This window comes from Taudactylus pleione, unplaced genomic scaffold, assembly GCF_031769625.1.
Source record: "Taudactylus pleione unplaced genomic scaffold, aTauple2 ptg000178l, whole genome shotgun sequence".
NCBI lineage: Eukaryota > Metazoa > Chordata > Amphibia > Anura > Myobatrachidae > Taudactylus > Taudactylus pleione.
In genome coordinates, this window is record NW_028284580.1 from 13,562,078 (window position 1) to 13,586,208 (window position 24,131).

A 24,131-nucleotide genomic window follows, 5' to 3' on the forward strand; every position below is an offset into this window, starting at 1 on the left:
TAATTGTTTGTGTGATGGAGAAAACTGAGGGTGATGGTGTTACTTACGCTGAGCATTTACTATACAATTATCTGGCCGATCCACTCAATATCAACTGATTGGCCAGATAATTGTACAGTGTTTGCACGCGGCCGATCAGAAAATATCGATTGGTCAGACATGCCGGAAGGGGAGTTACGGGGAGGGTGAAGGGGGTTACTGGGTAGGTGAGGATGAGGACACTAAGGGGGAGTTACAGGGAGGATGAGGGCTGGGTCACTGAGGGGTGTTACAGGGAGGGTGAGGGCTGGGACACTGAGAGGGGGTTACAGGGAGGGTGAGGACGAGGACACTGAGAGGGGGTTACAGGGTGGGTGAGGACGAGGACACTGAGGGGCAGTGCCAGATTAAGGTCCACATGGTTTTGAAGCTGAAATTTATAATATAACTATAATGCCGTCACACAGAACATCTCACTACCTCCCCACACTACATCATACACTTACTACCTCCCCACACTACATCACTATACTATCTCCCCACACAATATCACTATACTATCTCCCAACACTACATCATACACTTACTACCTCCCCACACTACATCACTATACTATCTCCCCACACAATATCACTATACTATCTCCCAACACTACATCATATACTTACTACCTCCCCACACCACATTACTAGGCACCCTCCACACCAACTGACTTACTTATATAGTACTGGCCACTGCAGTCTCAGCTAGCGTCTGTGTCAGCAGCTCATGAGGTCCAAAGATGGCGTCCAGTCCCCTCAGGTTCCCGCCCACGCCGCGCTTTTTTATCCCTGAGCTGGGCCAGCCACGTCATGACATCACCGCGGCGGCGGCCGCACGTGACACTCCAGTGGGTGTTGCGCTGCTCGCGCACCAGTCGGCCCCCTTACAGTTAGCTCACAAGAGGCAGGAGCTAATGGAGCCGTTTGCCCTGGGCCACGCCCCCGCCACGCATCACCCGCAGCACATAACGCCGCCCGCATCCCAGCTAGTTGCCAGCTCTCAGGAGCTGCTAAATCTACCCACATTCACACGTCCGCCGTCGGCGTAATGACGTCATGACGCGATCGCGTCATGACATCATTACGCAATGATGCAGCCGCCGCGCATGGCAATAACAGGGGAAATGCTGATCACTGAGGTGCCGGCCGGGTAAGCCTGCACTCAGCATCAGCCACATCGGCCCATCTGCCCATCGGCCCTTCTGGCATTTGCCAGAAGTGCCTGATGGCCAGTCCGGCCCTGGGCGTCAGCAAACCGCAATGAGAGAGCGCTCAATTTAAATAGCGACCGTCCGCAAATAGCGTCCGGCTCTGAATCAGGCCCATGGTCCCAATGGATGGGTAATTTGTGGGCAGAAATGTTACATTGTAATGTACATAAATTGGTCAAGTGAGGAAGTAGTCTGGAGTACTGTGTTATAGATTTGTTACTGTGCAGCTGCTTGAAGGAACTTCCTTTATGTGACGTGAAGTCTTTATTTGTTTTTTCTGTCGCTCTACGCGGCCGGCATGCTGAAACGAAGCATACCACGAGGCCACGCTCCTGTAACGGGATGCAGTTATCAGACCGTCGGTCTGAATCCCAACGCTGAAAATCCGATACAGGACTTAAGATAGGCGTCGAAATACTGGCGCCTATCTTAATCTCAATGTCGGAATCCAGAAGGACGCCAGCCCAAACGAGGTAAGTCCGGGGGAGGGTTAGGCTTAGGCACCACTGGAGGGGAGGGGGGGTTAGGGTTAGGCTACAAGAAGGGAGGGTTAGGGTTAGGTGGAGAAGGGGGAAGGGTAAGTATACTTACCCGACCCCTGACGGGAATACCAACCATCGGGATGCTGCTGCTGGTATTTTTACAGGAGGCATCCCGACAGCCGGCATTACATACCAATTCCCCTGTAACTCGTGGCGTCCACCGTAGACACAAGGCCACACCCTGGGATGAGTGGTCATGTCCCCTTTTTCCGTACGCACGCATGCACGTAAAATGCGAGGCTGGTTATTGGCCCCACTTCCTCCCTGATAATGAGTAATCAAAAGATAATGCAGGGTGAAAGATACTTGCATTATTATTCCGGCATCAGTAAAATGATAACTTAATTGGGCCCTGGAGATGGAAAGGGCCTAATAACATTTTATTATATGATTTAATATTTCATACCTTGTAGCTGCCATTGGGGACAGCCACCCATGGGTATACTAAAGCCTACATAATAGGTGCTGCTCTTAGGAAGGCCAAATGATGATTCTTCACCAGAAGGCATCTGTCTTGCCTCACCAATGCCTGCCAAGGTTGTCAGAACAACTGTATCACCTTAAAGTCTTTATTATCATGATTATTGTCAGCTGCACGTTTCTATAGTGCTAAATAAGTCTAGGTAACATTAAAATATGTGACTTAAACACATTTTTTTCCTTCTAACAGCATAAAATTATTTTCAACCAAGTCTTCACATCTCTATGGAATGACTAGTGAAACATCTGGATTCAAAGTTTATATATTAACAGATATTTATATAGCGCAGACATATTCTGCAGCACTTTACAGAGAGTATTTGGTTATTCACATCAGTCCCTGGGGTTTAATTACTAAGGTTCTAAAAACCCAGTGCTTCTGATCTTGTTTATGCCCAAAACTTAAAAGGGTAATGCTTTTACTAGTTGCGCTCTGTTAGTTAAATCATTGCCCTTTTAAATTTCGTCCATAAACAAAATCGATGATATCATGACTTAGTAGATAAACCCGCCTGCTTCAGTGGACCTTATAGTCTATATATTCCCTTTCACATGTACACACACAAACTAGGATAATATTTTCTCAGAAATCAGTTAAACTGCCATGTTTTTTGAATTGTGGGAGGAAACGAGCACCTGGAGGAAACCCATATAAACACAGAGAGAACATACAAACTACACACCAATAAGATCTTGGTGGGAATTTAACCCAAGACCTCAGTGCTGTGAGTTAATAATGCTAACCACTATGACCTGTGTGAGTAATTCATACATGAAGGCCGAAAACAAGGTTGGAATTTAACGGGTTGTGATTAATACTAAATTAATTGAATAATTTATTTTAGATGTTTAGGAGCCTCGGAGATAAAGTGGATGAAGCTGTACCAACCAATCAGCTCCTAAGTGTCAGTTTACAGGCTGTGTTTGAAAAATGACAGTTAGGAGCTGATTGGCTGGGACATATCTCCATCCACTTTAGCTCTCTCCATGGCTTAGTACATAGACCTCTTAGTTCTATACAATAAATACTTTCACATAAAAAAAACAATTTCCAATAAAATATTTTCCAAATTATTGAAAATATTTTGATATCTTGTGTTATGGATTACATCGTAATTTTCATACGCTGTTATTTGAAGCATTTTTGATTGTCTTAAAGATATCAGTGGAAATTTTTTAGACTTATGATCTTGTGATTTTTTGCAAAGGTCTCTTTTGGGAAATATAGTGAAGTCACACATACTATGCTCCATGGAGCAGACATTTCAGCATGTCACAAAAAAAGCGGAAGTAATGTAATCTGAGTCACATTTGTGGGAAAATAAAGTTCTGTGATTCTTTATGCACACATTGCCCTGGTGAAACCCCATCATCAAAAAGTTGTTGTAAGATCCCATAAACGCACTGAAAAAGTCCCTTACAAAATGGCTGTATCGTCTAGGAAAAGTGCTGTAGGACAGTCCTTGGTTATCTCTTCCCAGAATTCCTGCTAAAAATAAGCAGTTATTTAAAGAAGCAGTTCTGTTTATGACATGAGACTAATCGACCACAATAAAATATTGTACTTGCCAACACGCAGACCATGGTCACGTAAAACATCTAGAAACATGAGATGGAGAAAGTGTCTAATGAGCATCAAAGTGTATATGACAGTGTTCAGTCTCTTTTACAGAAAGTAACTACATAGTTCTTGATCCACTATTGAATTACCTTCTGTATCATGAAATGAACGGTTATTTTACATTGAGGGTGATGGCTCCTAAGTCTAAGGGATAAAATAAAGTAATGTTGATCCTTGACCTTGTCATAGAGTAGTCTTAAAAACTATTGGAATAGTCTGCAGATGCTCAGGGCATGTCAGGTAGTACCCTCCACAAGTGTAAGTACTCTCCAGTGGAGGCTGGTCCCATAGGGTAGGACATTTTCAAGTGAACGTCCATTTGCTTAATACCAAATTTAGTATATGCTCTAAGAGGGTTTGGTAAGCTCTTCCATAATCAACAGACCACCAGTACCTTGGTCCTTTGACCAAGGCAGCAATGAAAGACCAAGGGATCTATGTACTAAGCCGTCAATGGAGATAAAGTACCAATCAATCAGCTCCTAACTGTCATTTTTAGTTAGTACTTTATCTCCGTCCACTTTCTCTCTCTAAGGCTTAGTACATAGACCCCAAAGACTTATGTGTCCCCTGAGTAGTGACGACTGGGTGCAGATTCAGCAGGTCGTAGAAAAACAATGTACTAAAACTAAGGTTCTTTCTGTATTCAATATACGATCAAGTAGATAAATCTTTGTCTGGGGTTTTAAAACCAGCAATGTGTTTTGTATGGGATGGAAAAAGAAATAAATAATAAGCCAAGCTAAGTGAAAGGTGAGCGAAAACAACATAATCTGTGCCTTCCTTTCACGTGTCTGCTATTGTAATGGTTACAAAGACATTTGGCTTGCAGAAATGGACTAGTGCGAGCTGGCCTAAGTAAATGACATAGTGACAGCTGAGTTAAAGGCCTATAAATAACATAGGGCCTTAAGTGTAGATAGAATTGACAAGAGAGATGTGTTTAAAATCCTGTGTAAGAGAGAAGAGCTGTTGACTAAAATATCAGGAGGCACTTTAGTCCAGGAGTGAGGTCATTCTGTTCATAGTTACCAGGTGTAATGTCGTATTATAGCTATGCTTGAAGGAATCCATGCCTCACTAAACAGCAATAATTATAGCAGGCCTCGGGAACAGAGCATATGCTTAACAGTGGAAATCTACAGTCAATAACCGGCAACAATTATTCCTGCATTTTTCTTCCTCCTAGCTGAAAAGAAATTACGTTCATGTAATCCTGGCAGCAGGTGGTAAAAAAATAAGGAATTAAGAATTAATTGATTAAGAAGTCATATAATAAAGGATTATAGTTTTGGAAAGAAGAAAAGAAAAAAGTTGCCAAGTTATGGAAATTTGCTTCCTACCTGTAAGAAAAGATATACTGTTTGGTGCTCTACTCAGTTTTTTTCCGCTGCTATCACCACAGTTTTTATGATGAATCCGCCATGTGCTTTGGTCATCATATAAGATGTAATAGGCTCCTACTCTTAGTGCTGTATTCAGTGTATAAAATCATGTAAGCTATGAAGAAAAGCTGCTGGTTGGATAAGGAAAACGTTTGTACAGAGCGGGTTACAATGACCATGACAAATGACAGGAGTGAGCACGTAAGGGGAATTACCGCCCTAAACATATATGTTATTATTTCATGTCTGGGTTGAAGTTTTGTTGAAAAAGTACTGAACTTCCCATATTGTTATATCCCATAGCATAAATGCAGTATTAATTATGCAGACATGACTCTACAAAAATACCATGTACCGGCATTTTATATGTGGTGGCTATACCAGTCTGAGCAATGTTGGCACCTGATGCAGGTCAGCTTGATTTTGTAAATATATATCATTTTATGTGTATCCCTGATTGTATGTCTGAATTAATAAATACAATAAAATGCAATTAAATAATTTTTGACCAGTGTGTAATGGTAGACATAATGGCTTATTGAAGTTGGGGGCTCAGTAGTAGTGTGATAAAGGTTCACATTGAAAAAATATTATTAGAAAGAGCCCCTATGTTACCCTCATTCTCATGATGTATTTAAGCTTTAAATAATAAAGCGTGCAGTACTTTAGGAGAAAAATGGAATTGGGCTATAAATGTGACGGTTACACTATTACACACTGTACCTACACTTAGGCACACTTATAGAGAGCAGAGAGTAGGCATGCACTGGGATGAACGCAGGGCAGATCATCCAAATTGAAGCTTGCAAAATTACAGTAGGTAAGATCTGAAGATACGACAAACAACCCGCGGGTATGTGCATCGGCATCGTAAGTGGACATTCATGATTTGCACATATTATGCACGATCTGTCGTTCCGATGAGTTGGAATCAGCCAAATCGTGCATAATATCATCTTGTGTGTAGGCACCTTAAGGTATTTGTGGCATAATTGCCAATGTTTTTTCATGCTGCTTCCTGCAGATTTCGAAGGTGGTAGAGGCAGGTGATGATGAGATGCTGAGAATTGCATTATTGTGGCCCCATATTGTGGATAAGTATACAGTGCATCCGGAAAGTATTCACAGCGCGTCACTTTTTCCACATTTTGTTATTTCAAAATTGAATAAATTCATTTTTCTCCTGAAAATTCTACATACAATACCCCATAATGACAACGTGTAAAAAGATTTTTTGAGGTTTTTGCAAATTTAGTTAAAAAAAAATAAAAACTAAAGCTGCATACACACACAACAATTTTTGAACGATTATCATTTAACGATAATCATTTGAAAAAATCTATTCACTTTCTAAGTCAAACAATGAATGATTATTGTTCATGCGCGTTCACGTTTGTAGTTTTTAGTTCAGTCAGACTTGTCAACTCAACGATTTTCATTAAGGGAATATGCAAAAATCGTTTGTAGTTCAAAAAAATCGTTCAATACACTTTAAAAAATCTGACAGATAATCTGACAGAAAATCATTCATAAAATTGTTGGTAACAAAATCGTTGTGTGTGCATGCAGCTTCAGAAATCACATGTACATAAGTATTCACAGCCTTTGCCATGAAGCTCAAAATTGAGCTCATGTGCATCCTGTTTCCACTGATCATCCCTGAGATGTTCCTACAGCTTAATTGGAGTCCACCTGTGGTAAATTCAGTTGATTGGACATGATTTTGAAAGGCATACACCTGTCTATATAAAGGTCCCACACTTGACAGTGCATGTCAGAGCACAAACCAAGCGTGAAGTCCAGGGAATTGTCTGTAGACCTCCAAGACAGGATTATCTTGAGGCACAAATCTGGGGAAGGGTACAGAAAAATATCTGCTGCTTTGAAGGTCCCAATGAGCACAGTGGCCTCCATCATCCGTAAATGAAAGAAGTTCGTAACCACCAGGACTCTTCCTAGAGTTGGCTGTCCGTCTAAACTGAGTGATCGGGGGAGAAGGGCCCTAGTCAGGTAGGTGATCAAGAACTGTATGATCACTCTGTCAGAGCTACAGCATTCCTTTGTGGAGAGACGAGAACCTTCCAGAAGGACAACCATCTCTGCAGCAATCCACCAATCAGGCCTGTATGGTAGAGTGGCCAGACAGAAGCCACTCCTTAGTAAAAAGCACATGGCAGCCGCCTGGAGTTTGCCAAAATGCACATGAAAGACTCTCAGACTATGAGAGACAAAGACTGAACTCTTTGGCGTGTATGCCAGGCATTCTGTTTGGAGGAAACCAGGCACCGCTCATCACCAGGCCAATACCATCCCTACAGTGAAGCATGGTAGTGGCAGCATCATGCTGTGGGGATGTTTTTCAGCGGCAGGAACTGGGAGACTAGTCAGGATAGAGGGAAAGATAAATGCAGCAATGTACAGAGACATCCTGAATGAAAACCTGCTCCAGAGTGCTCTTGACCTCAGACTGGGGCGACGGTTAATCTTTCAGCAGGACAACGACCCTAAGCACACAGCCAAGATATCAAAGGAGTGGCTTCAGGACAACTCTGTGAATCTCCTTGAGTGGCCCAGACTTGAATCTGATTGAACATCTCTGAAGAGATCTGAAAATGGCTGTGCATCGACGCTTCCCATCCAACCTGTTGGAGCTTGAGAGCTGCTGCAAAGAGGAATGGGCAAAACTGCCCAAAGATAGGTGTGCCAAGCTTGTGGCATCATATTCAAAAAGACTTGAGGCTGTAATTGCTGCCAAAAGTGCATCAACAAAGTATTGAGCAAAAGCTGTGAATACTTATGTACATTTGATTTCTAACGTTTTTTTTTATTTTTTTATTAAATTTGCAATAATCTCAAAAAAACTTTTTACACCTTGTCATTATGGGGTATTGTGTGTAGAATTATGAGGAGAAAAATGAATTTATTCCATTTTGGAATAAGGCTGCAACATAACAAAATGTGGAAAAAGTGACTCTCTGTGAATACTTTCCGGATGCACTGTATTTTGCAGTGCACATCGAATGTGCTTTGGGAAACATGTTATCTACACTGGTGATACACAATACCTATTCACACTATGCTTTTGTCTCTTAGATGCTTTTGCAATGTGCTAAGGAAAGTGTAATCTCAGTGATGAGTAATAAATAGTGTTTGTAATATTTTATGTGTTCAGTGAAATAATTCCATACACTATTTGCCATGTGATTGATGAAATAAGAAAATTATTTCCTCATGAGAAACAGTTAAGGTGATGGTGATATATATTTAATATTATTTATTCATTTAATTAGTTATCATGATCTGTTATTTCAGCCCACTTCCCAATACTCTGCTGTAGATGCCTTCTTCACTCTCCTTACCAGATACAGATACTGAACCTGAACCTACAGATACTGAACCTGTCTTGATGATAATTAAAAGACAGACTTAAACAATGCTGGTTTGTTTAAGGTTGTTTCATTTGTGAGCATGACCTTGTAAATTGTATAGGTCGCATATCAGTACTGCTTTGAGTATAATAATTCGAGATGAGCGGGTAAGGCCAGTTTCACATTTGCCGGTTTTGGCCCGGCGGGCAAGAACCTGGCGTTTTTTCAGGCACTCAGTGCCTTTCACAAGCAGCGGCTTTGAGCCGCTCTTAATGTGTGGGTTTTTTTTTTTTTTTAATCTATTGGGCATGCGCAGCAGCAGCTGCTGCTACACAAACTCGGCCGGCACAAGCCCTTGTGTGTGAAAGGAAACATTGTTTCCTTTACACCACTGGCGTGCAGGGACAGACACGGCACGGCAGCCGTCCTGCACAGTGGATATTCCCGGTTGTAACACGGCGACCGTGCCGTGTGAAAGAAGGCACCTGCTTTCAGCCACCACTATTTTTAAACATCTGGCAAAAAAAACGGGCGGCTTTTGGCCGCCCGGTCAAAACCGGCAAGTGTGAAATAGGCCTAAGGTTCTCCGAGAACCGGACCCACCCAAACTTCCTGATCGGTGCCGGGATCAGAGTCCGGCTCAGGTTTTCCCGCCTAACTCTGATCCCAAAACGAGACAAAACGTCATCATCCAGCTGTCAGATTCTCGCGGGTTTTGTATTGTATAAAGGTCCCAGTGATCGGCGCCATTTTCACTCTGGCTGTGGAGAATGTACAGAACAGACGTGCTCTGTGCTGCTCTGTCTGTGCACGTGTTCTCTGTTTCTCTGTCTGTTGTTCAAGGGTGCAGTGTTGTCGGGCTGGGGCTACAGTACTGTCGAAGCTGGATAATTGGCTGAGACAGAATCTGTTTAAAATTAAATCTGCACGACGCCATTTTGCGAATGGAAACAAGACGCCATTTTGTGACTGGCCGCCCAGCGCCATTTTAGCGAATCTCACACATTATAAGTGCATACGGCGATGCTGTTATTTTGCGTCGTGCGATTCCCACGCAATAGAAAGATTGTTGTCCATAAAGAAGGGGTGTTGTCTGTGTTGTTCATCAAGAGGCTGCTGCCTCGTCCAGGGGTGCTCTTCCCCAGTGTAAAAATAACAGTTAAATAAAATCATTCCACAAAAAATAAAAAATATTTTTTTTTCAGTTTTGTGTGTGTTAGCTATGCTATTATTGTTCGGTGATACTGCTGGCCAGACCGCAGTGTAAGTTTGTTGATATGGAGGTCGATCAAAACGAGAGGAGAACAGAAACCACATACTAGTGCTGCCGATGATGACGATACAAGGCTGTCAACGTCATCTACGAAGGCCGATGCCCAAGGGCTTAAGTCAGAGCATCTAAAATCAAAGAAGCAATCTTTTACAATGGTAAAAAAACAAAGGGAAAGTTAACTGCAGAAAGAAATAAAATTGGCAATATGCCTTTCACCACCCAAAGTGGCAAGGAAAGGTTAAGTCCTTGGCCTTTATTTATGACTGGTGGTTTAAAAAGATGAAAATAGTTAAGGCACAGGAACCAACTATGTGCTCAGAACTGTTACAAATCCCTCAGGAGAGTCTAGGTGTGTCAGCGTGCCATGTGTGAGCCTGGTCTTTCCAAAACTGTACTCGAATAGGAGCCTCCTTCCACCACTTGTGCGTCCTCTGCAAATGTCAGGATGAGTAGCACAAGTCAACATGCTGACATAGAAATCAAGGATGCTTCTGTGGAAGTACACCAAGATGGGGAGGATATTTGTATAGATGACGCTAATAAGGATGTTGATGATGAGGATGTTGTTTGTGTAAATCAGGCACCAGTGGAAACAGTTGTTGCCCACGATAAAGGAAAGCCCATTGTCATGCCTGGGCATAAGACAAAAAAATCCACTTATGTGTGGAATCATTTCTACCCAAATCCGGACAACAATTGTCAAGCCATCTGTACACATTGAAAAAAGCTTAACCACCTAGGAACCTCCTCCATGTTACATCATCTACAGTACATCCATCAAAAGTGTTTACAAAATTCAGATACTTTGGCTAAAACAGTACCAACAAGCAGTCCAGCATCAGCTAGCTCTCTTCTCTCCGCAGGATCAAGGCACCTGCCATCTTCACAACCAACACCTTCATCAACAATATCCTCAATCATGAAGCAATTATTTAAGGTTATTTTTATGGGGACCCAAACTATTTTTGATTTACAAGTCCAACATACTTAGAGGAATTGCTTTGTTTCGGCTCCTCCTTCAGTTTATCAAGCTGCTTTTCCAACAGTCTAATTAGGGGAATTACCTGACTCAAGCTGGCAGTGTCTGAACTCACTTCACAGGTGACTACTTCGAAGGGTTTTAGCACTTTGCACAACACGGAAAGTATTTTTCTCTGAGCTTGAGTAAGGTACATTCCCCCTCCTCTTCCAATGTCATAGTTCGCTGTGTAGCTTTGGATGGCTTTTTGCTGTTCCTCTATCTGCTGAAGCATATAAAGAGTGAGGATCCATCAGGTGGTGGCAGGGCAAATTCAAAATTTCTTGCAGGTGCTGCAATCTTCTAAAGGTGAAAAATGTCCAGAATTTTTTTGGGTCATTGAGAGCATCTCCTGCACAGCCCTGTGATTATTAAAACAAAATTACACCACCAAGTTGATTGCGTGAGCAAAACATGGGACGTGTTGGAATTCACCCAGCTGTAATGCTCTTACAATATTGGTGGCGTTGTCAAAGAGCTCAAATCCTGAGGAAAGTCTAAGCAGGGTAAGCCATTTTGCAATGACTTCCCTGAGTTTTTCTAAAAAGTTGTCAGCTGTATGCCTCTTAGTGAAACTGGTGATACACAGAGTAGCCTGCCTCTGAAGGAACTGCTGTTTCTTAGATGCTGCTGTTGGTACAGCTGAAGGCAATACACATGTAATCTTGCATTTGCTCTTTTCTGCTTGTCCACATATCTGTGATTAAGTGGACAGTGGGTACAATGGCAATTTGAAGTACGCTAATTAAGTTTTTTTTAACATCCCTGTATAGGCTGGGAATTGCTTTTCTAGTGAAGTGGAATCGAGATGGAATTTGGTAGCGGGGACACAGGACCTCAGTTAACTGTCTAAAACACACTGCATTATTGTAAGGCGCTGCGGAACACTTGTGGCGCCATATAAATAAACGATAATAATAATAATAATAATAATAATTATTGGCAGATATTGGATGCACATCTAATAGCAGCATATGACGTCAGTGAAACTGGGTGACTGCTGTCATACTTGCTCCCCCTTGCAAAGGTCTGTTTAACAGTCAATTGTTTTTTGTAAAACTACTGCTACTACTAGTAGTCTTCCTGGTCCCCTTCTGGGAAGAAGATCCACTTCCAGCAGCAGGCGTAGTGCTCAATTATTCTTCTGGGGCAAGGACTGATGTGAATGATTTAAATATTATTTGTAAATACTCCCCTCCTCCCTCATAAATTTGCTTCAGAATCAAAAAATTAAATGAAATTTACTACTAATCAAACCTTCCTTTCCCTGCCTTCAACTACTTACATACTCCAAGTCCCTCAGGTCTCATGAATAATAAAAACATTTGTTTCCTGGTGTGCCATGTTGGAAGTTGAAATGCCACAGCCGCTGAAATCTTCTACATGTGGTTGCTGAATGCCAAAAATGTCCATACATTTTTTTGGCCACAGACAGCATCCCTTATATGCCCCTTTCATATAAGAAAAAAATTCTGAACCACCAAGTTAATTCGGTGGGCAAAACATGGTAGATTTTAAAATGTACCCAGTTTTTTTCATTACTCCCAACCCCAACTAGTTGCCCCAGGACCCTACTGAATTGATAGGCTGTTATAAATAACGGTTTATCTCAATAACGCCTGGCTCCTTTGTATGTAGGGAACTCTAAGCGGAATAACTGGATAATGTAGATTGTAGATGGTGGGTGTCATGAGACCAGAAATATGAGCAGCAGCACAGAGCATCAACCTGTCAGGATGTGTGCAATAAAGTGCAAATACGTTAAATGCAAAAATTAGTTGTGTATATTGGTTACATTACATACATATCTACATGTTACATACAGTGCTTAAAGCAGGCTGAGGTAACCTGAGACACCCATTGTTGACAAATAGCTTCCAGTAGGTCCGGCAAATAGCACGGATACTGGGAGTTGTAGTTCAGCCGAAAAGCTACAGGCTGCTTTCCTCTGATGTAAACAGCAAGTCTTGGTCCTTAACAACTTCCAGAGCACAAAGTAAATATTTGTTTACAGTGTGTACTATTTAGCAGCACCTCCACAAGCAAGGCCACCGCATTTCTATTAGATGTATAAAGAAAAAAACGACTCCAGATCAAAGATGTCTTTTTAGGAACTGAAGAACTTGATCCTACATTTATCTCCCCTCATACATTTTCTTAAGAATCAAATATTAATATAATAAATTAAAAACTAATCAATCCTTCCGTCCTTTCCCTGTCTTCAGGCCATAAATATATTCCAACTCCCTCGGGCCTCTGACCTAGTTCTTGATTAATGAAAACAGGCTTGGTATTTAAACTTCCTATGGGGTTGTAAAGTTTATTAAACTGCCATCCTGTCTACCACTGAGTGCCACTCTGTGCCATGTTGGAAGCTGAACTGCCACATGTTCATGCTGCCCACTGCTATCGCTTAGCTTAGTCAGCCAGATAGCTCGATGCAACCTTTTGACCTCAACTGGATGAAATAAATATTGTGAGGTGGTCAAAATTTACTGGAAATAGATGTTATTGAGGTTAATAATACTGTAGGAACAAAAGCAGGCCCAAATTATGTGATTTCAGCTGTTTTTATGATTTTTTAGAAAAAATACAGAGTAAAACCAAAACACGCAAGGGTGGTTTTGTAAAACCAAATCCAGATCCAAAACCTTGAAGGAGATACAGATCCAAAACACGGGGGTCAGCGCACATCCCTAATAATAATCTTGTGCTTCTCTGAACTTGCCTCTATAGTTTATAGGTTTATGCAGTCTTGGCTTTCATGTTAATTCCAACCACATACAGCATTTCATCCTTCTACTATCTGCACTGGAATCTTATTGTCTGTGTGACCGGCATGATCTTTTTACAGAGATGGGTTTGCTACAATATGTCGACACTATGTGTGCAGTCAGTATATTGACATGACAATGCTGGCGCTAGGATTCCGACATGGGTCTTATCAGGGCCGAAACTAGGATTTTTGTCACCAGGGGCAAGACAGTAATTTGGCGCCCCCCATGTAATTCCCCCTGCAGTAGTGCCCATATTGTAATGCCCCCATAGTAATGCCCATATGTTAATACCCCCATAGTAATGCCCCTGTAGTGCCCACCATACAGTAATGCATCTGTAGTGCCCATGCTCCCATATTAATGCCCCTGTAGTGCCCATGCTTTCATAGTAATGCCCCTGTGCCCCTGTAGTGCCCATGCTCTCATAGTAATGCCCCTGTATTGCCCATGCCCCATAGTAATATCCCTGTAGTGCCCTTACAGTAATGCCCCTGTAGTGCTCATGCCCCCACAGTAATGCCCCTGTGGTAATGCCCCTGTAGTGCCCATGCCCCAATAGTAATGCCCCTGTAGTGCTCATGCCCCATTAGTAATGCCCCTTATTGCCTATGCCCCCATAGTAATGCCCCTGTGATAATGCCCCTGCCCCCATAATAATGCCCCTGTAGTGCAGCTTATTAAAAAAAAAATACTTACCTTGAACCCCGCTCCTGCATCCAGCGTCGCGTCCGGTCCGCCGGCTGCTCCTTGGAACTATGGGGGAGATGTCATGACGTCTCCCCCATAGTGCCCGTGGGGAAAGCCGGAAGCTGGAGTTCGGGAGAGAACTCCAGCCTCCGGCTCCGGCTACACCGCGTCGCTGCAGAGAAGGAGCCGGGCGCCCGCTGGTAATAAATATTACCAGCGGACGTCCGGCTTGGAGCCTCTCTGCAGCGCCGGGCTGGAGGTCACTGGCACCAGGTACAGCGGCTCACCCGGTGCACGTGCACCTCCAGCCCCCCCCTAGTTGTGGCCCTGGTCTTATAACTGTAAACATGAAGTCCCTCTGGCATCATTCTGCACATGCTGCAGGGGGTGCTGAGGGGGATCTGATTGGATCCCTTTCAGGGGGAGTTGCGAAGTGAAGCCCATAGGCTTCCCTAAGGTAATGCCATTTAAAAATGGAGCTACCCACCGGGTCCAAGCTCCGAAATGTATCGCATTCCAGAGCTTGGTACATATGGATATGCATCCAAAACTCCAAAACATGGATTTTCGGAGTTTTGATTGCATTTCACTTCTTAGTACATCCCGCCCATAATGCCCACATGGTTACAATGCTATAAGTAGCATTACACCAGTGACGGAATCCCACCACCAGCATTGTCATGTCGACATACTGATTGTGGACTAGTGTTGGCATACTGACCACATACCTAAAGGTGGGATGTAGTTATGAGGTCTCAATCCTGACAAGGGACTTAAGATAGGCATCAAAATACCGCCGCCTATCTTTATCCCGATGCCGGAATCCAGGAGGATGCATTTAGATAAGTTAGCAGGGTTAGCGTTAGGTTCTGGGGGGCAGGGAGGTTAGGGTTAGGTACCCCTAGAGGGTAGGTTTAGGGCCAGGCGCCACTGGGGGGATTAGGGTTATGCACTAAGCGGGGAGGGTTAGGGTTTAGGCACTAACGGGGAGTGTTAGGGTGCAGACTGGGGAGGGTTAGGCTACAGGAAGGAAGGGTTAGGGGGAGAAGGGGGGGTATGTATACTTATCCGACCCCTGTCGGGATACCATTGGGATGCCGCTGCCGGTATTATGACAGGAGGCATCCCATCAGCTGGCATTACATACCCATTTCCCTACAGGCACATGTCATCATCGCTTTTATACATGAAAAAAAAGTTGTACCGTATACTTTTCAAGTTATATGGCTCTTTTGTCTACTATATGGTTATTTTGTCTACATATATTTATTTTTCTATCAATGCAGAATGGTTATTAGAAAAATCAAGTGTGTCTCTTCAACAAAATATTAAGTAATGCTGCAATTAAATGATTTTGTAATGAAAAAAAATTAATAGAATTGGGCAGTGTGTGCCACCAAAATGATCAACCAGCCTTGGCTTTAGATAACCTGGGCTGGTTCTTACTAAACCAGGAAGACCACATGCCTGGGGTCTCCATTTCACAGTGGAAATCAGACCAAGCCTGGTTTCTGCAGGACTGGAGCCTCTATGAAAAGGGGTGCTGCTCAAAAAAAACAGGCCCCCCACCCATTGACTGGTAAAATGTGTTCGATCTCTACCCCTAATATACAGATTGTGACTCCTGCGAAGGTTACTTTGCCTTTTCAGTGCTCTGAGTATAATGGTCCATAAAACCCAAGGCTGTTAAACTAAAATAGTATGTATCCCCCTGTCACCATGTGTGGCATTAGCATGTGCATAGGTTGATGATGCATCTGCTCCTGTCTGCTTTTATTTGCCCTGACTATCTCTTGGGTGTGGGAACAGGTGACCAGAGGGGTCCCGATCATGCAGGTCTTACAACAACATACATACTGTATATGTGGACACAAAGGTAGTATGGTGGTGGTACTGTGTAAACAGGTGTAAAATGAGTGCCAGACCAACTCCCCTTTGTAATAGTACTTGAGATGTAATATTTACATTATTATATAAATCTCCAATATCGTACTTCAGCAGTTCTTCAGCAGGCCTAATTGATGAAGCCCACTATCACTCTTCATCCATATCCTTAGGAACCCTTACCTGGCTTTTACCAAAGCCCAAAAGCTCTCAGTCGTTTAAACAACATCAAAAATTTTCCTGGGTGTTTTTAAAACATGTAGATCACAAACTTGGGACAAATATACCTGCCTTCAAACACTATTCGAGTGTTCTTGTCAGAATATATATGTAACGTCTCAGAATATACAAGAGATGTGAGATTGCACTTAAAATCTAGGGGTCTATTTATCAAGCAATGAGTGCATCTTTTTTATTACTGCTTCTCCCAATTTAAGAAGCTCAACTTTTAGCATCTTGAGGAGAAAAAAGCATATTCTATTGCACATGTGCTTCCTTCCTGGCCACTGCATTCGCAATTAAAATATGGGGACATGAATGTCATGGAGATTTTCACAGGAGCTCTACACTACTGGTGTAGACTCCGTTCATATAACTCCAAGATTTTGCTACAAAGTTTGCACTGGGGGGGGGGGTAATCTATTTGTTAAATTACAGGTGCTTTCATGGGTGCAATGGTAAATAGATGTTTTAGTGTTAAAATCCACTAAGGTGGCCACCTATGTACATGTCTTACAGTATATTTCCACTATAACCAGAAGGTGGTCACCTATGTACATGTCTTACAGTATATTTCCACTATAACCAGAAGGTGGTCACCTATGTACATGTCTTACAGTATATTGCCACTATAACCAGAAGGTGGTCACCTATGTACATGTCTTACAGTATATTGCCACTATAACCAGAAGGTGGTCACCTATGTACATGTCTTACAGTATATTGCCACTATAACCAGAAGGTGGTCACCTATGTATATGTCTTACAGTTTATTGCAGAGCCGGATTAAGGGGGGGGCCCAGGGGGCGAATACGGATGATTAGGGGATATTCATTAAATATATAAGTGGTGAGAGCGGGAGATCACTCAATATATTATTTAAGGGGTGGGGTCAAGGGGGGTCATTAAATATATAGGGGTGGGGGTAAAGGGGGAGTCTAAATCATTTCAATATATTATAAAAGGGATGGCAGTGATGAATTGTTGGGAGGAGAAAAAAAATCAAATGTATAAATGATATATATAAGGGAAAGAGTGGGGGACATTTACTACACAAAATATAATGGTTTATATAGATAGATATAGTATATGTATAAATGGAGAGGGAGCGCTGAGACTGTCTTTTGCCAGGGTACTACAATGTCTAGCTACGGCAACCCGCCCCCAAGGCTTAATCCAGCCCTAGTATATTGCCGCTATATCCAGTAAGGTGGTCACCTATGTATATGTCTTACAGTATATTGCCGCTATATCCAGTAAGGTGGTCACCTATGTATATATCTTACAGTATATTGCCGCTATATACAGTAAGGTGGTCACCTATATATATATATCTTACAGTATATTTCCGCTATATCCAGTAAGGTGGTCACCTATGTATATATCTTACAGTATATTGCCGCTATAACCAGTAAGGTGGTCACCTATGTATATATCTTACAGTATATTGCCGCTATATCCAGTAAGGTGGTCACCTATGTATATATCTTGCAGTATATTGCCGCTTTATCCAGTAAGGTGGCCACCTATGTATATGTCTTACAGTATATTGCCGCTATATCCAGTAAGGTGGTCACCTATGTATATATCTTACAGTATATTGCCTCTTTATCCAGTAAGGTGGTCACCTATGTATATATCTTACAGTATACTGCCGCTTTATCCTGTAAGGTGGCCACCTATGTATATGTCTTACAGTATATTGCCGCTATATCCAGTAAGGTGGACACCTATGTATATGTCTTACAGTATACTGCCGCTTTATCCAGTACGGTGGTCACCTATGTATATATCTTGCAGTATATTGCCGCTTTATCCAGTAAGGTGGTCACCTATGTATATATTTTGCAGTATACTGCCGCTTTATCCAGTAAACACAAAAATAGGAAGTAGTTAACTATTGCCCAACTAGGGTATTTTCTTCTGCTTTTGATATTACAGCTTTGTTGCACCAGACGTCTATTACCAAAACTGACTGTTTTTACAACAACATCATATTGGTCATAGGCTGAAAAGAGGACAAAATAAATTGAACCTGTATACATTTGGGCCCCTATTTACTACAATCCGCATTCAAATGCTGTTGTAGTGTGAAAATGTCACCTAAATTCGCATTGTGAACTATCACAAGAATGTACTAACATTCTCAAGCAGGGACAGAGCTTTCTCGCAAGTTCTGTCCCTGCGAATCATCACCGCACGCTTCTCACTGTATTTCTGCGGAAAAAATACAGCGAGAGTGCCTCAGCGTATGCGGGTAAACACAGACTGATAAATAGAGCCCTAATATATTATCCTATTTAATATATAATCCTATTAGGCATACTTGCCAACTCTCCCTCATTGTCAGGAAGACTCCCTGAAGAGTCTATCTATCTCCCTGATTGCACCTTACCCCCATTATGAAGCTGTTATATTAAAAAGAAACAGATATATATATATATATATATATATATATATATATATATACATTCAAATGGGATCATTATCATTTCCATGCATTGGTTATTACTTGGCACAATGTCCTCTATGGCTATATGAATTATTTGAAAAATATCAGTGTGTTTTCATTAACAAATAGATCTTAGTAACTGCTTTTGGGATTGTTTACATTTGTATGTAAGTCACTGTGGGCTCTATTTACTACAATCCGCATATTGAATGCGGATTGTAGTGTGATATTACCGAGTGAATTCGCATTGCGAATTCAGGCAATATCACAGGGATTTACTATAAATCCCTTGCAGGGACAGAGCTTGCGATAAAGCTCTGTCCCTGCGGATCCCATCCGCACTCTAGTTGCGGTATTTTCGGAAAAAATACTGCAACTAAGAGCCTGCGCCGTCCCACCGTCGCTGCTGCCCCCTCACCGGCGCCAAGCCCCGCCCCCGGTGCTAAGCCCCGCCCACCGCGATCGCGGACCCCCGCGACCCCCCCTCCCTTCATTACACTTACCTGCATCCTCCTGGCCTCCGGTGATCTTCTCCAGGCTTCCCGATCAGGTGATCTCCCATACTGCATTGGGGCCCGATCACGTGATGACCGGGCAGCAGTGCACTGTGGGAGACCAGCTGACCGGAGAGGAACCATCACCGGAGGCCCGATCACCGGTCCCTGGAGTCAGGAAAGTAAAAAAAAATGTTTCATTTTTTTTTTCTTTTTTTTACAGCAATCAGCTTGCGGTCTGTTTAGACCACATAGCTGATTACTGGTACCGGCTCCCGCCTCTGCTCTCCCCGTTAGAGTAGAGTGGGAGCCCGGTAACCGGGGGGAGACCCTGGATAACGCCACCTCCAGGTGGCGTTATTATCACAGGGCTTCCCCCGGTGTTTTTTACAATTTATTTTTAGTAACTATGGTCGGATCACATTTCCCATTACAATTATGGGAAATGCGATCTGCTTTACTAAAAATAAGTGATACTGGGGGTTGGAGTAGAATTTTACTAATTCTACTCCAACCCCTACAGGTGAAACTAAAATAATGTGAAAAGGGTGTGAAAACACCCTTTTTCACTTTATTTTAGTAAAAATAATGTTAATAAATAGAGCCCTTTATGACACGCCTATCAGATGTAGCAGTACACGTCCACTTTACCGCCGTGCTCATACAGTAGGTGTTGCTTTCACAATCTCCCTGAAATGCTTTTTCAAAAGTAGGCAGGTATGCTATTAGGGGACTGGTGGGCTGGGCACAGTGGGCCAGTGCAGAATCCAGGGAACTGTATCATAGCACTCAGCAATACTGTCTGTACATGCCTGCCATAGTTGGGTGTGACCAATAAGAATCAACTTGCCAGATTTCTATTGGTCTATGGCGTCACACCCCCATCTCCGTGTGTGCAACTACCTTAAATCCAGCTTTCCCCCCAATCTTCCCTTGTGGAGGGTATTGACTAAATACTAATTTACAGACCACACCCAACATATATCAACTAGATTCACATCTGTCTATATAAAAAAGTCAGTATAGACAGCAGCACTACGTGTACACGTCACATTTACTGAGAGGTCAAACCACATCACTGTTCCCATTTCCTTTATGTTTGCCATCAGAACTTAATGTGCTATTTTCGTACGCAATAGGAAATATCATGCAATTCCTCCCTGCTGCCCCTACTGACAGATCTGTGTGGGAACTAAGGTTTCACTCTATACAGGAACAGAACTGGATGCATTTGTGCTACTATATAGATCATTACATCTTTTCCCAAAGCAACTCATTAAATCATTTTTAACACCTGTTCACAACTAATGAATGTTTTCTAGGACTACAACAGATTCAATACCAGTCCCCTGGGGGAAACATCACTTGTCAATTCTCTATTCTTGTACTGTCAGTTAGAACTGCAGGAAAGTCGTCATCAAGTCCAGCCTAAGGAAAGATTTGTGTGTGATGCAAAACTCAGCGTTTTACTGTGTGTGAAATATTTGAACAGACATAAACACTCGCACTCAGGGCCTGATTCAGACCCGCTCGCAAGCGCTATGCGCTAGCAAGCGGGTAGATGGTGGGGCATTGCACATGCGTGGCGTGCGCAATGCGCGAGCCCCGGAGCAAGTGAGAAATTCACTCGCTCCGGGCTCGCTACAAACGGGGCGGCTGTCGATGTTGATCGACAGCTCGCCCTGTTTTGTAGGCGGGGAGGGGGGGTGGCCATAGGCAAACGCAGGGGGGGTTTCCGTCTGCCTGGAAACCCCCCTCCCCAGCCCACACCATGACCACAATAGAAATAATAATGTAATAGAATATTAATAGTGCTGCGTGTTCTTCACAGTATCACAAATGAAATTATTAGCACTACCTGTGGATCTTAACATGTATCAGTCAGTAATAAATAACCTGTGCACCAACTAGGAGATCTGGAAATCATTCACTGTTAGGGATGTGCTGCTATAGAGCCCAATGTGTACATTTATGTCCAGGGCAGTGCTAGATTATTCTGCTGCCTCCCCTCAGACTCCCGGACTTGCTCTAATACTCTGGAATGGTGCCCACATCTAAAATAAATACATTCAGCTCAGTCAGCATTTAATGGCTTACTGTGATCGCTGGTCCTGTATATGCTGGAATTATGACACACAATTTACTTTGTATGACGCATATTAAAGCTGGTTAAGTGCTAATTCTACCCTCTTCATGGACTGGCCACACTCACTCTAAAATCAAGCATTTGGAAACACCCCTCTGGAAATCCTGCGTTTGCCACTGGTGGCTGGTCAAATGGAGGAGTTCCTGAAGGAACACCTGCCGTTTGTGGGTGGCCCTACTGAAGTAGTGAGCTTCCTGCTATATTAGAGCAAGGAGCTCACTGGCGCTTGTGGGAACGAGACCCTACCGCAAGGTTCTCGTCGCAAGCCCGATGGTCGCGACTCGCGACCATCACCTGGCCGCTCGCAAAAGCTGTGGGTGGTCACCCACAGCTTAGCGAGCGGCCAGGAGGCCGGGTTTTTTTAAAAAAGCGGCCGCCCTGATTCAGAGCGAGCGCTCGCTTTTTGCGAGCGCCGCTGAATCAGGCCCTCAGTCCTAAAGATCTGCATGTAATTCCTGCCTTATCCAGTAAATATATAATAAAATAAATAAATCACCAAAATGAAAACTTGCTTCACTCTACACATCTAATGCTAGCTCAACGAGGTCTGAGCCATTCATGGATAAGTAATAGGTTAACATGGCCGCAAAGGCTAAAGCTAGTAATGATGCTAATTTCCTTGATAAAAGGGACACTAACTGAATATGAGTCCATGGAATCTAAGAAGTTTAAAAAAGATTATATTTTCAACATACTGGAATGGCGTGCTTTAATGGGTCTGGATAGAATAACTCCTCTGAGTAAGCGATGATATGTCTTAGTTTCAGTTAGCGTAAATAATAAGGCAAGAACTAAACTATAAGTGGTATATTTACTAAAGTGAGCATTTTTAGAAGTGGAGATGTTGCCCATAGCAACCATTCAGATTCTACTTAACATTTAAATAGCACGTTCTAGAAGATAAATCTAGAATCTGATTGGTTGCTATGGGCAACATCTCCACTTCTAAAAACTCTCACTTTAGTAAATAAACCCCTAAGAGTGGTTGCTGGCCTATGCTAAATCTATTTTATATTTGGCAGCCAATGAATCCAATGGCAGATGAGGGGGTGTAGTCGGCTGTCTGAGGTGACCATATGTCCACATTTTGATGTCGACATGTTAACGGTTAACATTCTGAACGTGTTGACATTTTAAACATGTCAACCAAAATGCAGTCTATATATTGATTGTCAACCAAATGACCATGTCGGCATTCTGATTGTCGACATTCTGGCTCCATCTAGATAATCTGGAAAACATACAGGGTTCACACTAGACAATATATCGTTCGTACAGCCGACAAACTATATAGCGTTTAGTGCATCTGCTCATGTGTACACACAATGCATCTGTGAACAACTTCTTTCACACAGGGCCGGATTAAGGGTGGGGCGACAGGGGCGGTCGTCCCTGGGCCCCCACACACGGAGGGGCTCCCACTAGCAGCGGTGCAGCCAGTAGCTTGCACCGGGGTCAGGGGCAGAACAATGGGAGACAATGGAGGCGCCTGCCGCCGGGCTCCAGCTCTGAAGGGGCACCTCCTCCATTGTCCACAATATATTCACCCCACTTAGAGCTGTAACTATGTACCCGGAGTGTACTGTCACGGCCGCCCAATACATGGCACCCCTTCCCGGCACCTGAGAAGCCACCATACACTAGTGGAGAGCTCCATGTCAGACCATCAGCTGCTGCCTTCATCTATCTATAGCCTGTCTGCATGCGAATTGCTACATTACAGCGTCAGCGGCTGTGTCGGGGAGGGCACCAAATTATAACTTGTGTCTGGGATGAATTTACGGCACTGACCGGGGTCCGCTGTCTGCACCCTCAGCTAGTGTCCCCGTCGCTAGTGTAGTGTAGACCGTAGTGAGCGCAGCCATACTACACAGTTACAAACACACAACCGCCGCCGGCAGCTGTGTGTTTATTACAGCAGCCGATGAGAGTCAGACAGACTCTTATTGGCTGCTGCGTCAACGGAGGGATCCGGCTGGAGCTCACTCATGAGCTCCGCCTTCCAGCTCCCCCCTGATGATGGGAGAGACGTCATGACGCTGACGTCTCTCCCATAGTGCAGGAGAAGAGCCTGGACTCGGAGCGGACAGCGGCAGTCGCATCAGGAGCGGGGATTCAGGTAAGTTGTGTTTTTGTTTTTTTTGTGTGTGTGTAAGGGGCACTGCATAGGGGGGGACCGCTACAGGGGTCACTGTATAGGGGGGGCGCTTGATGGTGGCACTGGGGGGGCGCTACTAGGGTCAATGAATAGCGGGGACTACTACTGTGGGCAATGCATAGGGGGGACAACTACTGGGAGCTCTGTTATAGGGAAACTACTACTGGGGGCAATGCATAGGAGGACTACTACTGAGTCCACTATAATAGGGGCACTGCATAGGGGGGGACCACTACTGGGTCTGGGGGCACTATATAAGGGGCACTACTGTGGGCACTGTATAGGGGGACCAATACTGGGGGCATTATATAAGGGGCACTGTATAGGGGGACCACTATATAAGAGGCACTGCATAGGGGGACCACTACTGGGGGCACTGCATAAGGGGCACTACTA